Consider the following 16,451-nt stretch of genomic DNA (forward strand, 5'->3'; position numbering starts at 1 on the left):
TCTTTAAACATTAGTCTCAGCCTTCTCCAATTGCAGAGTATCCAGTGTCTGTGAATCCACTTTTCCTCACCATACAGTAATTTTCTTTCCATTTACTACTGCACCTCATGCTCTGCTTGCAGAGATTAGGAATTCATTAAATCTTCTTTACTATTACTATTGGTACATTACATTTGTATTTAGAGAACACATGTAAAATGTATTAATTGAACTGTGTAATATTATGACATTTTTAATCAATGCTTGTTTTTCAAATAATGACGTAATTGATGTATGCTATTAAAAATTATATCCAAAACAATTTTGGGTATATTATGCAAATATACATACATCATATCCATATAGGATCTGATATTCAAATTATGATATGTGCATGCAAATACTCTTCTAAGTATTGATACAAATTAAAAAATATCTGGAGCAACATGCAAATAATATTCAAAGTTTACTAGGATAATATGAATGTGTATTCTTATATTGATTGGTCTCCAGGCAACAGTTGAAGAAGAGCCAGTTGGAAACAAGATTGACAGCTGACTCCCTTTCACTAGCGTAGGTCTACTGTGGTTTCAAATTGAGTCTTTCTATTCACATGATGTTGATCATATGATTTGCAACCACTTCATGAAGCTATGGAAGCTTACAAAAAGTAGCTTTTTTTAGAACATGCTGTTTTTTAAAGAACACAATATGTTAGGATATTCCTGTACAATCTAACAAACTAAACATGTACTGAACTTTTAATAGAACTGGACAATATCTGCAGGCCAGGTGAAAATAACCCTTTGGGCAGCTTATAAAAATACTGCTGGTATATGCAAATGAGGTACAGACAAAATGATTGGTGTCAATCTCATCTTAATTGTTGTCGATGAAAAATGCAAGTAGTTTCAATGAGTTTGTCAGGCTAAGAGTACCTGACAACAGCAAATTTTGGAACATTTCTATTGTTTCTATGCAAATATGGACTATTCAACTTTATTGTAGGCATGTAATAACTTGCAAATATTTTATTGATTATCCAAAAAATATCTTGTTTTTATAATATATCTCTGTATAAGCTTCAAGAACTCTCAACTTTATTCAATTTTGGTAGATTCCTATTGTTTCTATGCAAATATGGACTGTAGAACTTCATTAACGGGGGTAATAATTTGCAAATATGTAATTTTATAATATATGTAATGATAATTATCTCAAAATATCACGTTTTCAGTAATGTCAGTAATCATAAATTCTGCATACCCCAATTTGCCATATATAGCTTGCAGCTTTGATGATAATATATATGCATTCCCAAATTGCTTAGAAGCAAATTAAAATGTCAATTTGAAACTTATCAGAACAAATGACAATATATTACTGTTATCTTTACAATGAAAAATGAGTAGCCTGAGTAAAATCAATTAGTTGCCAAATCTTCCAGAAAAGATTGATATATCATCTCTAATTCAAAAACAATTGCTCATCAATCATATTCCTAAACTGAAATATCTGAATAACATTCAATAATTGACAATTACAATTCTTTAGTATCAGTATCTATCACGTGTATGTACCCCACCCCATGGCAGTGAATAAAAAAAGGACTTCACCCATGAAAAATTCACAAATAAAGGAGTATTATTAGGAAAACTGATACATGTTCAGATGAAACATTATTAAAGTGCATGCAATATTCATTTTTTAAATCAAGGTACCAACCAACATCTGATGCAATTTCAATGATTTTCTATAAAATTGGTGATACTACATTTTACGACCATAAGGCATGTAGCTTTGTCGGTATTCAAGTGTTTAACACAATAGATGGAACTATGGATTTTGATATCATTATCTTGTTTAATCAGGCATGATGCAAATTATAAATACAGTAAACTAGCGTAATGAAATAAGAAGTACCAGTACAGGCGATACTGAGAATATTATCTTGTGATATGTGTGCACTGAGCAATAACACAGGTCAAAGTAAATCATACGATAATCTCAAAACTGTTTGACCTGTAAAACAAGTATTTATCTCTGGAATCCACCTCACAAATAAACTGTTTAAACTTTTGCTATTACAATATTTCAAATCCATTCTCATTAAAATCAAGGAAGAAAATTAGGTACAAATAGTTGAAATAGAGGTCCAAATGTTATCAAAATGTAGTCATTTTAGAATCCAATATGGCCGCTGAATACTGTGTTAACTCTTTGGAAAATAAGAGATTGTTGATTTCCTTGACAACAACTTAGTGGGAAACCCCCCCCCCCCCTTCCCTTCCACAATTTCTTTCAAAAAGACCAGAAACAAGCTTCCATATTGCAAACTTTGATCATCAGTGGAAATCACCCCCAAGGTGAATTGTATACCTTTAATGAAGAGTACAATATAGTTTGTTACTGAAGTCCTATTTTTGACATAAAATAAATAAACAAAATGTACACTTCAACAAGACTCCTTTTCGTATTAGGCATGACACCACATTACAAATTATATTGTAATTTTTGTAGAACATCATAGAAATTGTGTCAGATGTTGGTAGGGCCATGATACACATCTGAGTCAAGACAGAAAGAAGCCTGGGTAATGTACAGATTTATCTACACTAACTTTAACTGGGGTACTATTTTTTGTTATCAGACAACCAACAACATATTCAAAGAAAATTGTTAAAATACCAATAATTAATTAAAATGATTAAACGTCTGTTTTCTCTTTTTCGTCTGTTGATATAAAATATAAAAATTAACAAACAAGTAGGATTGAATGAAAGAAACTATCTCGGAACTTACAAAATGTAAAATTGGCCATTCCCTGTATAAATGATATAAATGACTCTGGTAATCACACACCTGGGTCCATTTGATGTTCAAGATCAGCTGGAGGTATAGACATACAAACACACACATATGCACCGTGTAATGACTTCAAATGCCACCTAGACATCTGGGCAGAACAGACTGCATAGCACTAGGGACATCCAAATGTACTGGTACATGTAGTCAGTCTAGTTGGCTCAAAACGATTGGAATAAACAAATATACTTTCGGATAGGGGGTATCACAAAAGCTACAACATTCTCCTGACTCCCTAACTTAATATTATAATCCCATTATAAACTGTTATACATGGTAGGTTATAAACACTACACTCTTTCAGACAACAGTATTGACCTTTCATATATTGTAATACAATGTCATTACGAAAATTACCCTATTTCCACACATCCATTTCACTGTTGTTTGATGACATAGTACTGACATCGAATAAAACAATGTAATGTGTGAGGAAATGGTTTTATGTACAGACCTCAAATAGTTTGAGTATCATCACAGGTTTCCATAATGCAATTTTCTTGTAAACCGTGATTGATATGGCCCAATTTGAGCAAAGCTTTCAATACACAATTAGGCAAATTCATCCATGAATGCACCATTAGCGATTATTAAGCACAGGAAAAAAAAGGTCCATCAAATTGATAGTGGGGTCAATGTTCTAACTTGACATTTTCCACTGAAATGATTGCAGACATGGATTTGCAGATTCATAACACATTGTATGTGATAAATAATCCACTAGGGTCAGGCTAAGTTCAGAGTATTGCCTGAAACACTACAGACAGTTTCTCTTGGGTTTATTTTCAAACGTGAATTACTGATTTTTAGTTGAAAGGGTTAGAATGCACGGCTGATTGATGGAGAACTGTGAAGCTGCTGACAAACGTACACCCACGCATAATTCTGATGACTGATGTCTTAATAGCAACCTTCTCTCTACTTCAGTTTTCAGCTCATATATCACAAATGATTATTTTGTTTCTCTGCACTTTTTTCTACCTGTTAAAAATCTATATGGTTTCTCTTTTTCTGCTCATATAAGAAAGACAACAAGTCTTCATAGAATACAAAATCTCCCCCCCCCCCCCAGAATATGATGCCATGCCAGGAAATAAAGACAGTTTTGTAAACCTTGGGTTCTGCAGTCATTTCATGATTTTTACATCACCTTAAGACACATGTGTGATTTCTGAGAACACCAAATTGAAACTTGTTCCTCATTCATTGTTCAGTGGAGGTTCTCTCCATGGGCTTAGGATACATAGCTGTGTTCTTTAGTCTTGACCAGATACCATACATAGCCTCAACAGTTTGATGCTCTATAAAAGCCTTGCAACAATAAAGAACACTGTGCCTTCTAAGCCAATCTGACTCACTTCTGCTACACAGCAGTTTCTTGTGACTGATTAATTTCGATGTTCACCTATCTCTTGATCTTTAATGTAGTAGCTTACAAGAGAAAACATTTCTTATCATTTTGACCCAGAAAATAAACCTGTCTTTTATTCACATTTAAGAAGGCACACTAGCTGATAAAGAATGACATACCTGTTATCATTTCTTATATGTCACTTCCAATAAATGGATTATATGGTTAAACTCATCTAGGGACAACCTTTAATGTACATTTTAATACTGAACAGGCATATCTGTGTGACAACACAATTTTAATATATATTTTTAATGCGTGCTATCAAAAAAATTCAACATAAAAATTGATAACAAACAGTCCCCTCAATTTAACATATTTCACTGACCAGTAATTTGTAACATTACTATAAATATATAATAGGTCACCATACATTGGATATTTTTTTTATAGATACCCTTATTGAATGATGAAATTGGTTGTAAAATACTGAAATTTTACCCTCACTACAATTGATGCTGACTTATCAGGTACAATATGATCTACCATCTGTCAATATAATACAATACTAAATATACGTATGTACCAGAGATTACTTGCATGCGTATACTAGTGGTATTGGAACTGTAGTGCATTAGTGAAAGCATTTTATTAAATACCTTGCATGCAAATGATATGCAAATTAGGATGTGATCATTCGTTCTACAAGTAAGCGTGTGATCGCATAGTGTCATTTTTTTCTGAAATTTTTGTTTCGGATAAACAAATGTCATAATAACAGAACCCCATGCCACGTGAGTGCCAGTGTGGGTAGTCAGAGGTATTTACACTCGTACTTGCAGTGTTTTCTGCACTTTCATAAGGGTACTGCTGCAAAGAACACTACACACTCGTGCAAATACCTCAAGTATGCTACACTTTGATGGGTCAAACTGAGCATCACCCTTCTTATATACAGATCTGGTTAATTTTTAATTAAACCCAGCTCACTCTGGGCGAGCTTGAACCTAGACTGCAGTGGTAAAAGGCACACAAGCTAACTGCTCTGTGGATTGGCCACTGGCAACCTACTTCTTTTCTTTTATACCAATCCTGTTCATATATTGTTACAGCTGCCACAAATATGTACAACAGTCATACATTTGATTACTTTCACCAACGTTTGTCTGCTCATGTATGGGAACCACCTGATGGCGACAACTTTTCTGATTACGGTAACAGCCCTGGATCAGTCAAAATGACATGATCTCAGCTGCACAGATGGGGGAGAAAACATCATGATAGCATTCTCCTTTGAATGACAAAGTTAAACATGTTAGTCTAATTAATTACCCAACACATGTCTTGGATGTTGATGAGTTGTTTGTAGAAACTGTACAGCAGCAATCATTCTGAAAAACCTGAAAATCTAAATTTTCTACTGTCAGGTTTAATTTAAGGTAATGACACTTATACTATATAACATCAAGTCAGGTAACCTGTATTTATCTCTCTAATATGCAGCATGAATTTGCTCTTTACGTAAATATCTTAAGTACTTAATTTGCATTTTAAACTTTTGACGGTCGAATTTAGAGGTAATGACACTTGAATTACAACAATGCAGGTAACCTACATGTACATATATCTCTCAAAAAATTGAGTATGAATTCTTTTTCAGATTTCAAATATCTTTAAACCTGGACTAGCTGCAACTGGATTATTGGTTTTTTTTTACCACACAACAAACAGTAAACTCAGTGAAAAATGTTAAAATACCCATAATTCGACATTGTACATGTTAATTAGAAGTCGGCTTTATCCATAAGTAGTTAAGTAACTGGTTTACATCATAACTGCAAATTTAGTTTGCAGACCCCAAAATTAATTTGACTGGATTTACTGTACCATATCATGTGTACAGCACCACAAATATCTTTACCCACAGGTGATTCAATACAGGGTGTACGATATTACAAGTTAATTATTATATTTAACAAAATGGTTTTAAAAAATGTTCCACTTGCAGCTAGTTCAGCTCTAAGACCTTAATTCAAATTTCTACACTTTGATGGTCAGATTTAGAGGTAAATGACACTTATATTACATCAAGGTATCTTTTTCAAATCTCAAATACCGTAACTTCTTAATTGAATTGAATAAAATAACATACACAATGCTATTTAATTACATTTCATATATTGTTGAAAAGTGAATTACAAAGTTTGATAATAATGTTTCTTTAAGTATATTGAAAATTTATGTTGTAATGAAAATAACCAATATCTAATATACAATAAACTATGAACACTATGATAATAGATTCTAGTGTGAGTTTGGTTTATATATGAAAATACGGTGATAGAACTGACAACATTATTAAAATTGGTATGTGGTATTGCTGACTGGCACTGATCCAGAAGGAATGCATACGCTGTATATTGCTTTGTCATAGTTTGATATCAAATCAATGGAATTGGTTATTGTATGTACAGGGGAAAATATGAAAAGACTGACTATACCTGTTGATATTACCAGGGTTCGCTGGCCGCCCATATGTATATCACCACACAATGTGTATCAGGTCACACTGTTTTTAGAACGCGTATCCAATAGAAGATGCTATATGCCAGTATCATATACAATCCTGAGAAAAGAGGATGAATTTCAAATTATAAATTATGGCAAAGTCTCTCATGATCTTGACTACATGTAATGACTAAAGAGAGAGTACTAAATGATTTGAGCATATGAAGTTGTGATAATAACGCCATTTGTTTCCAATCACATAGTCCGGGCAGGAAGAGATGGATTGTGCTCATTGCTTCAACGATCTCTCTCAGACTACCAACTTTGCATAAATTATGCTTCATTTTGAATAAGGTCATACGTAGAAATGAATAGTAACATGGTAACACAATACAATTTGTCTGGCTGACAGCAATTGGGAGAAACATAATACACCTATATTTAGACCTCAATCTAGCTGAGGAGACTGCCATTCAAACAAGACTGGATTCATTATGTGTCTATACACACAACATAAAAAGTGAATTCAATAAAAATTAAATAGACTATTTATTGCATATTCAATCCTTTTTCAAATCTCATTTGATACTTAATGATGTACATACGTAGATTTGTCATCTTACTGGAAAGCAGGATATGATAGTATCGAACACTAGAATTTTATCATCTCTCCTATTACTGCATTGTATACAGATTTATATATATAAGTGTATTTTCTTATAGTTTATATTTTTCAGGCTGTTACTATTTCATTGTTTCAATGGATACAGTTTAACCTAAACATACAACTTGCATCTAAATTAGTATTTTTTACATATTTTGTGTGAGAATGCTCTTTACATACAAAAATAGAGCCGATGGCATTGTAGCACAACTGTATAGTTTATGTTACTTTTAAAAACATGTTTAGCCACATTCAAATCCAACTCTATTGTCACCTATGCAATATACGTCATCATTGTACTGTTCGTATGGGCAGTATATCTTAGTTGCTAGACAATCTGACCAGTATGTAATTTTTTGACCCAACTCACACACTTGTAAAGCAATCGTTTTGCTTTGAACAATTTCCTAACGAGACACCCAAAATAATGTCCCCATCAAATACCAAGGCAATCGGTCAGGCAGTTTTTGACTATAAGTTGTTTACACAGACAGACAGACTGACAGATACTTTTACCATGCCTATAGCATTAAAATTATCAGAGAAAAGCAAAACTCTTCACAGTTTCTACAAAAGTTTTGAGTCTTTCATGTTTACCTTCCATAAAAGGTTATTTTCTGCTTTTGTCAGTCAGTCCGTCTCTGAGTGTGTGTGTGTGTGTATACATGCATGCATGTGTATGTATGTATGTATGTATGTATGTATGTATGTATGTATGTATGTATGTATGTATGTATGTATGCATGCATGCATGCATGCATGTGTATGTATGTATGTATGTATGTATGTATGTATGTATGTATGTATGTATGTATGTATGTATGTATGTATGTATGTATGTATGCATGCATGCGTGTGTATGTATGTATGTATGTATGTATGTATGTATGTATGTATGTATGTATGTATGCATGCATGCATGCATGCATGTGTATGTATGTATGTATGTATGTATGTATGTATGTATGTATGTATGTATGTATGTATCTGCCGATACAATATCTCAAAAACTTCTGCATCAATTCTAATGAAACTTTCTACACCTCTTCCTCATGGTAATGGCAAGAACTGATACACTTGACATTTTCTTGTCATTTTAGGGATTTCCAATCTTGTGGTAACATCACAGTTGCTACAATCTGTTTGTCTTGACAATTACAATAATTAACATACAACAAATATTAATTGCCCTTGGTTCATGCACAAAATTGAGTAATGGGTACAGACAGGTGAAAAAACAGCAGAACAGATGGTATCAACACCTACAGCCCTCACAACGAAGCCAAAAAGGGCTGAAACCAGTAATTGTTCAGTTCTTGGTAATAAATCATTTGACATGTCAGTGCCATTTGTGTGAAAGCTTTACATTATCAATATTAAAGATTGATCTATTCAATCCATATAACCATCCTTCAAACAAAACATGTTCAACTGACAAATCTCCTGCCAAACATGATTAATGTTTGTTTTCTCAAAATTCGATACTGCCCAAATGAAGGACAAAGAATGTAAACCCCTCAATAATGAAAGATGATTCTTTAAAAAATTGTGCAAACTCTGCAGAAACTTCAAGTATCTTAATTTGGATTCTTAGAAAAGTCCGATGGGATGCACCTGTTAATATATGCAAAAAGCAATAAATGTTGACAAAAATCCACACAATATTCAATTTGATAATGCTGAATATTGTATAGTTAGCGTTTATAAAAATACGAAAATGAGAGAAAATTGAAATAGAGAATGAACATTGCTAACACTCAAATTTTATCATTTCAGCCCTGCATATGATTTGCATAAATTAAAAATGGAGATCGTACATATACAATGTTTTCATTCCATTTCAGTTATATAACAGTTTATCATGTTGTCAGACTTTCTAACAAGCTTTATCTCGCAGATTACTTTCTGTAAGCATTTTATAAATATCACAGGGAATTCAAGCAATGTTGATTTTCCATCTGGCCTTCATGGAACAAAAAATTACAACCTTGTCTTTCAAAATCACTACTTTTCATTGATTATTTAGCCTTGAACATTTATACAGAAGCAGGGTATTTCCAATCGACATAACCAGGGTCTTCATAATTTTACTACTACAAATTTTGACTGGTAAAAGAACCAATCTTTGTTGCAGGATCACAAAGATGCAATTGTATAGATACCACATGCACTACAAGTAAAGATCAATGATTGCACTTTTTATTAGAACAGTAGGATTTATTCTTGAAGGAAAACAGAGCCTTGATCTTTATTGAAAGGAAGTCATAAGAGAGACTTGCAGGAAATACACAAGTTTACAGTTTGTGCCAAATTTTGTAAAAATAAAATAATGGGAGGGGGGGGGGGGCACTAATCATTGTGATGAAACTCGTAACACTTAACATTCCTAGCATTGTAAAGTTTGCGAACCATATGACCAACCCAATACTTTAGTGCAAATGTGGCATACATGAGGTATTTAAACAAATGCTTGTGGAACTTCTCTGCAATTGTACTTTCACAACCACAGCAAAAACACTGCAAGCAACAGTAAAAATACCCGATTACCCACATCAGAACCCAGGCATCAAGGCTTAGGTCATTATTACATATTTATATTTATCAAAGCAACACATATTGTAAAAAAAGTCAGATCTCTGCGTTCATAGAATTTTGTGTACATGGACCAACCAGGCAGTTGTTTGCATACAAGTATGTGATAATAATTTAAATGTTATCGGTATAACATGGCAGTGCAAATACCACTACTTTGCATAAGCGGCAGAAATCACTAGTACACACACATGTATGTAATAACTGATATCTAAATATGTACATATTTGAGACAATTTGTTATTTCATTTATTTGCATGAAGATCATTCTATGTAGATTAAGAAGTGTATGTACAAAGTGTTTCACTTATTTAAAGCTTGATCAACCATGCAATGTCTATTCTCGTTAACATTTTTTAATGAAACACCTTGACCTCAAAATATCTTACTTGTAACTGTTGATTTCGTATCTCAATTTCACTTCATAACAATTTGTTTATTCCATTTTATGTATTTTTTTATACTATGAACATACTTATTACTATGCTAGATCTATTTTAGCTGAAATAAAATTACACATTAAGTGAATTTTCTATGGAAATAACTCCCACGCATGAACAGACTGCACGCATACAAGTACACTATGTATTAAAATTAACTTGTGTTGTTAGTGGAGGATGCACGGATCGATGATGGCCATACATATAACATTATGAACACTCAAACAAAACGTGTACGCACATAGGTTATTATTACATATTTATATTTATCAAAGCAACACATATTGTAAAAAAAGTCAGATCTCTGCGTTCATAGAATTTTGGGTACACAGACCAACCAGGCAGTCATTTGCATACAAGTATGTGATAGCAACAGCTGACTCACAGTTACAACTACAACAACATATAATATTATATATGTACGTATATATATATATGTAACTTCATCTTGACAAACATCTATATTAAGGGATGAAGTCATAAGAGATTTTATGATGATTCTACCTATAAACAGATGTCTTTGAACACCAAGTCCCAACTCACAAATTAACAATATTCCAAACTGCATACATACGTGTACTATATTGAACAAATTCAAAGTTCATGATTACAATTCCCCTTGTGCTGTCTACAAAAAGAAAGTCCACCTGGCATGCTCTATGAATCATGATGCCATTTCCCCAAATTGTTCATGTGATAAAATAAACACATTTACAGTATCAGCTAGTTGTCATTTCCTAAAATACACCCATTTTGCCACTGATGTAAGGATATGTTATAACATAAACCTATAGTGACCTATGAAACATAATAATTTCCTTCATCCTATTACATTGCCTTATGTGACAGTTCCTTTTATAAATTATGCAACAGTTATTTTGTGAGTAACAAATATGTGTATAGGTTATCAGTGGCCAAATGAGCAGTTAGCTTGAGTGCCTTGTACTTCTGTGGGATGGTTTCAAACATGCCAAGATTTGGCTGGGTTTATTTAAAAATTAATAAGATCTGTACAAAAGAAGAAAAAAATCTACTGCAGTGGAACTTGTTCATATTCTATGAAATCATTCTTCATATTTCTCTTTGAAAATATTCTATACAACCTATAATTTTCTTACTTTAATAATACAATATGTCAAAAAGCAAAAAAAAAATGTTAAGAAACCAAATCCCATATTTCTTCTAAATCTGATCAGAAATGTCAGGGGTTATGGTACATACTACTACAACAATGCGGACAACACATCAGCAGCAAAAATTGGTGATTCAATTTCCAATAACTTTCTCAACTTTGTGAGTAGAATGAAGAACATTCATTATTGCAAGAATAATATCATATATATTTCTGTAAACTAGATGGATGGAACAATTTAAAATAACGACTATACATACATCTACAAACTATCAGATTTTATTTGGAATAATCTTATATGTTTTTAAAACAGCTGAAAATATAAAAAATGAAGTAATTCATATGCAAGATAAAATTAAAACACTGCTTGTGGTAAATCTTGTAGAAGACATGTAACATCAGAAGTAGTTGCTGAACAGCTGCAATGTTATCAGACTGCATGTATATGTCAAACGTAATCTATACAATACATCTAAAGATTTGAGAAATTGTATAAGCCATAAAAATTGCTTTTTAAAGTGCTAAACGGTCTGTAAGTGTGAAATGAACCTTAAACTTTGTGTAATCTTGATGCTAAATAAAACATGCACTGTGGTTGTTATCTGTCAGTTCACATTCTTCATCAATTGGTTACTGATCCGAATATAGTTTTGCATGTGTCTGTCATGGTGTTTGTAATGTTCTTATGATTATATCATGTCTATTTGGTCACTGCATTCGTATTGTTTGTAATAACTATTCATGTCTAATTGGACAACACAATTACTAGGAATAGCTATTTGTTGATTGTCTTTCCAGTTACAAGGTATACAATGTAGTAGATTTTAGAACTTAGTTTCACAAGTACCTGTCACTGTGTTCATAATATTACTATGGACAACATAATTGCTAAATATTGATATTTGTTGACTATCTCTCTAGATATATGGTATAGTGGATTTGAGAGCTTATTGTAAATTGTAATTTTGATGACATGTTGTAATCAATCAATTAAACTAATTGCATTTTGTAATATGATGAAATTAGAATATTAATTCATTGTGTGAAAATGCAGACTAATTGTCTTTTAATGTTAGCCAAGAGATAGACTTGGTTTAAATTCACTACCTCAATATATGATTCAAATGATCTTTATAATATTGCAATCCTTGAAAAATCCTGATTAATTTTTTCCATGGACTAATCAGTCTTGACTTACCAAAGATTTTCTGTATTGTAAAGCATATAACAGAGTCTGTCATCATTTACTAGAAATCATATTTCTTATGAGAAATATAATCCAGAATATTTCTTAATTCAAAGTAAAAAACTTAAAATTGACTCTGAAAGATGTACAGGGATACATTATTACCTGAAAATCAATGTGTTGAAATGGTGTTTTCTTCAGATTGATAGCGAATTCAACTCAGATGTAAACTACAGTCACCTCTCCAGGATACTGCTCACATCATCACATGTGAAACTCTAGCTGAGAACTAGACTGAATGTCAAATGTCGTCTGAACCACAAAGGAGTTCCGCCACTGAAATACAAACATAGTTCAACTAAATTATAACCTCAACAACATTCCAGTGTCAAGCCTGTATACACTATTCCACTTATTTACGCGATATACAGGGAGAAACGGAAATGAAAAAATATGAGAATTTTTTTTCTTGTCTGTTCTACATGTACATGTCAGCCAGCTTAAAAATGAGATATTATTCTCAATATTTGTATTCATTCAGCTGAGGAAAATGCAAGTGATCTAAGGACACCTTGTAGCAACTCATAGTGACAAACCCGTAGGTCACAAGTATTTTCTGGCTGAATGAAGTAAAGTACTGAGGAATAATATAATTATACCTCCTAAAGCATAATTTATAAAAAATCTGGAAAAATAATGATGATTTGGAATGTTTTGACTCATATTTTAAGCACTTTAGAATTTGTGATGTAGACGTGGTTTGTTCTGACGTAGACTGACCAGGGTATATTTTTGTAATCCCTATTTTCTGTTCAAAGACAATAACTTGAGTATGGTATCATCAAATTTGTTAGCCTGGTATCAGCGTGATGTTAACATCTGGCTAGCTGAGCTGGTAGAAACCTTTCTAGTTGCTAACAAATTCTGGTGAAGTGTCAGTGCCCACCAGATCTCTTTGTGCACAGCAATAAAACTATATCACCCTCATCAATATTCATTTTATCAGAAATAACTAGATTTCAGAGTGAGGCTGATATAATTATACATGTACCTTGCGAGTCCTAAGCTATTATTATAAAGGACATCGATCATATTTTCATGTGCAAGTTAATAACAAAGTTAGAAACCCCTCAGAAGGCAATCACGTCCAATCACGTTTTGTTGTGAAAGTAGCTAGAGCTTTATTTCCCTCAAAGTTATGAATCAGTAGTCCCATATTCCTGAACTGAAAACAGAGTTCCTCTATTGGAAATATATGTTATTAAAATATTTTTATTTCTGTAAATCTTCCATTGCATAATCAGTGGTAGCCTGAGTGGGCTACCAGCTGCAAATTATGGTAGCCTCATGACAAGAATATTGGTAGTCTGTGGGCATGGGACTACTGTTAATTTCGAGCCCGGTGAATATGTATATATATCTCTCTAGCTCTCAAGCATGGGCAAACATAATCAGTTGCATATTATTAAAAATTGATGAAATATCATTTTTTTTTTCTTTTTAATAATTAATACCAAGTCAATACTAAAGTTGGCAGTTAAAAGACTGTGATACATCAAGATAACATTAAATGCCATGTCAAATAGACATAAATTTTCAGAAATGAAATAAAGTTATCAGGCATGTAACATAAGATCTGAATGGTCAGGAAGAACATATTAAACATGGTTGTGTTGTTTAGATGGATGTTCATGATCTATCAATTATCTAAATGTGTCAAGAAGGGTCACATAGTTGGCAAAATGCGGGATTAACTGTTCCATAACATACATGCCAGGAAGAAATACTTTTGGATTAATCATAGCTTCAATGGTGGCTTATATTCACATGGAATTAATTGAACAGAAATATGCAGTATGGAAAAATAAGGATTTCCATGCATGTATGGAAAAATAAGCCCAATGGTATTTGCAGCACTGTTGAATTTACTATTAAAATTAATTAGGTCCATGTTGTACTGCAACTAGTTCACTGTATAAAAGTGGTTCATATTATACACAAACATGCCAATCACCTCATTATCACAGATACATATATTCATTTGTACACACATGCACCCACCCGTATGCCTGCATGCACACACATGTACACACACACACACATGATCTTACCATAGCACTATTGAACCTTAAGATCGGCTGTGCTAATATGTAACATCTAGTTACTTTTACATTATTATGTTTATGACTGATGAATCTACACATGGACAAAACATAAATCTAAATGACATCTTTTCATCACTTTTGGAATAAAATGATGACAAAGTATTCATCATACTGTCAATTTTTAATGTAAATGTACATGTGTACCTAACTGAACTCTATAGACTTATGTAATTTTAATGTAAATATCAATATATATATATATATATATATAGTGTTGAGTGTCAAATCAATACTTTCATATAAGAATATCCTCTTTCTTTTCGTTTCCATGACATCTAAATACAAAATGTCAACTCTAATTAACCTCCGACCAAAAATGATCTTTTCTACTGAAATAACACTAACACACAAAAAACAAACCAAACCAAAACCACTGAAAATAGTACACATAACTCACTAAAATGGAAACAATATTCTCATGCACAATTAATATCAAAATATTCTGCACCATGAATTTCAAAGCAAATTATATGCTAATAATGTAAACAAACACACCAAGAGAAGCATCAACCACACGTTTAGACAACATCACAGCAGAGATCTCCTTAAAATACCTGGAACACTGGTACAGACATGCCGTGCTCACCGTAGTCTCGTTCACCTTTGATCTGTACATGCTGTATGCATGGTGTACTAATACTAATCTAACACTGCCTGCCACGAAAAGCATGACAAACATCAACTACATGTTACAAAGTCTTGATCCTTGTAATAAACAATAAATATTCATGACTCCTTCAGATAGTCATGAATATTCATTGTTCACCTAACACATATGTATGCTAATACTAATCTTACACTGCCTACTAAGAAAAGGATGACAAACATCATGAACATCAACTACATATTACAAAGTCTTGATCCTTGTAACAAATCAATAAATATTCATGACTCCTAAATGCTTATCAGATAATCATGATTATCCCATTGTTCATCTAATACATACATGTGTATACATGTCTGCTAAAACCTGTAAGACAAACAATGACCACTGCTAGAATAATAGAAATGAAAAAGAATTTCATGTCAGTTGATGTATATTTTAATGAAGACTATTGTTTGTTGCCAAAAATATTGAAAGGATTTATGGAAAATTAAGAAAGATTTTGAAAGTTTGGTACATATCATCGGTCGCTTTCATAACTCTAAAATAAATAAAAGTCATTTTCAGACTGCATGCCAAACATGGGTGACACGTCAGGTAATCAAAGACACAACAACAAACTAATTTACAGAAACATGTTAGTCGCCCGGATAAGCTTACATTTTTCTACTATTCTAGTGCTGTCCTTCATCAAATCTCAAGATTTCTCTTCATGTCTAGCTCAATGAGGTTCTAAGATAAAATTTCAAATTCAACCAAAGCCACTCACACAGTCATTAACATCATATCTTTGTTATTCATGTCAATCAATCACAGAATTCTACCCATCATATGGTAGTGTTTATTGGGGGCCGTTACATAATGCCCAAATATGGTACATTTGTCAGCTCAGGACACTACTTTAGTACTTATGCATTGTTTACATCGTTCTAACAGTTTGGGGTTTGCTCATTTGCATGTCATTC

At 32.6% G+C, this 16,451-nt stretch overlaps 1 protein-coding gene across 1 annotated transcript in view; it reads right to left on the reverse strand.

Annotated features, from left to right (window-relative positions):
• LOC144449618 (membrane-associated phosphatidylinositol transfer protein 2-like) overlaps positions 1-16,451 on the reverse strand; it is a 62,928-nt gene that overhangs the window by 35,173 nt on the left and 11,304 nt on the right. The window contains exons 2-3 of the mRNA XM_078140190.1: positions 12,883-13,053; positions 6,697-6,821 (exon numbers count right to left, since the gene is read on the reverse strand). The gene's annotated coding sequence lies outside the window, so the exon portion shown is untranslated. The remainder of the gene's footprint in view (positions 1-6,696; positions 6,822-12,882; positions 13,054-16,451) is intronic.

The sequence above is a fragment of the Glandiceps talaboti genome, chromosome 18 (genome assembly GCF_964340395.1).
Source record: "Glandiceps talaboti chromosome 18, keGlaTala1.1, whole genome shotgun sequence".
NCBI classification, from domain to species: Eukaryota; Metazoa; Hemichordata; class Enteropneusta; family Spengelidae; genus Glandiceps; species Glandiceps talaboti.